At 45.0% G+C, this 1,625-nt stretch overlaps 1 pseudogene; it reads right to left on the bottom strand.

Annotated features, from left to right (window-relative positions):
• Nucleotides 1-267: 267 nt before the first annotated feature.
• Nucleotides 268-331, bottom strand: LOC128897273 (U2 spliceosomal RNA; annotated as a pseudogene).
• Nucleotides 332-1,625: the final 1,294 nt, after the last annotated feature.

Genomic DNA, 1,625 nt, shown 5'->3' with positions numbered 1-1,625 from the left:
ACATAGATGGGCTTATGTTGGCCTTCAACAGAAGGGAGCTAAGCCCTCCAGCTGCATCACAATTTCTCCCAGGCTAGAAAGCTGAGGCCCACCTGCCTTTTGAAACAGAAGCAATGCAGGGTAATGCACCTCAGCTGTACTTGCAAGGCATGTTAAAGGGGACCTGGCTTCTAAAAGCTGCCAGGTCTTGTAAAGAGCAGGAATTACAGCAGTTACAGATGGAAAAGAGCTAGGAGGTCACCGAGCCCAGCCTGCTGCCAGGGCAGGATAGAGTCCCCAAAGACATCAACTGATACTACACTTGATCTTAGCCAAAAGGCCAAGAAGCAATAATGGGAAGGGGACTGAGGATAAAAGCAACTGGCAGCTGCCTCTATGTGCTTGGCAGAGGAGATTCAGGCAAACCTCTTTGGAATAATACTTAGAATTTATCACATTAGGCAGATAGTATTTGACTTGCTGCTCTTAATACATAATCCTGAAAGGTCTGTGCCAGTTCCCTGCTGTAGAAATAACGCTGTTTCACATGTTACAGGCAACCTGAGGCAGCATCAATAAAGTAGTCTCACTGGGACAGTTTCCTGACACACTGTCCATGCCCTTATTGTACACAAGGTTATCTTTCACAGCAGAAAATATCTTTCTATTGCTCCCTCTTGACTTCAGAGAAGACTCTGGATCCTCTGTCCTTATTGCCCATACAACAGGAGCTTTGGCTGAAGGATGGTCCAAGCAAAACTTTGCTTTTGAAGTAGTTTACTTAATCCATCAGGCAGGACTGCCTTCAGTGCTGCCCAAGAAAGCCTATAGCATGACTTCCCCTTGTCTGTGCCATGATTTCCCTGATCCAAAAAGGCATCTTAGATATATTACCTCTGTAGTAGGCAACGCTGGGATTGCAATTTCTGTCTAAACACCAGTGTGACACAGTAAAATATTTGCTGATCATTGTAAAAATAGTTTACTGAGATAATCTTTATTTCTGTCAAGAAGCTCACCAGCTTTTCAAGAGAAAGAAATAATAAACTTTACAATTCTGGCAATATCAGAGATGCCCTAATTTTCACACCCATTTACAGTGCCATAACACTGTCCCAGAGGGTTCAGGGAGAGAAGCCTGGGGGCAGTAGCAGAGGAACACAGGCCCTCACTGGTTTTGCAAGCATCCATCCAAAGATTTTTTCCTTAACTTCCATGAAATCCAGAAGTGGAGTTTCTCAGACTGCTTGCTAAATAAGGAGACTCCTCGGGATCCAGATCTTCCAAAGCTAGGCTTAGGCTTAAAAGGCAAAATGATCAAAACTCGTCGTGGAAGTGCCTTTCGTGATCAGTGGAAAGGAAGAAGTGGTGGAGCACAATTCAATACCCACCTTGGTAAGCATCTACTTTTGAATGAAGTGATGACTGCATGTGCTTTGTTTGCATAGACATTTGACTTCTGTGGAGATAGCACATGCATGGATAGAAAAAGGAATTCTCTTCCATGTAACCTGAGCAGGCAATCACCACACAGAGCCAGTTCCTGCTGCCACAACCATCCTCATCCCTCAGAGGTGATCCTCGGCAAGTCCCCACCTTGGCAAGGCAGTGACTGCAAAGGGATACTGTGCTCCAGCTCTCCATTG

This window comes from Dryobates pubescens, chromosome 5, assembly GCF_014839835.1.
Source record: "Dryobates pubescens isolate bDryPub1 chromosome 5, bDryPub1.pri, whole genome shotgun sequence".
Classification (NCBI taxonomy): domain Eukaryota; kingdom Metazoa; phylum Chordata; class Aves; order Piciformes; family Picidae; genus Dryobates; species Dryobates pubescens.
The sequence above is the reverse complement of the archived record's forward strand: the minus strand, read 5'-3'. Positions and strand labels throughout refer to the sequence as shown.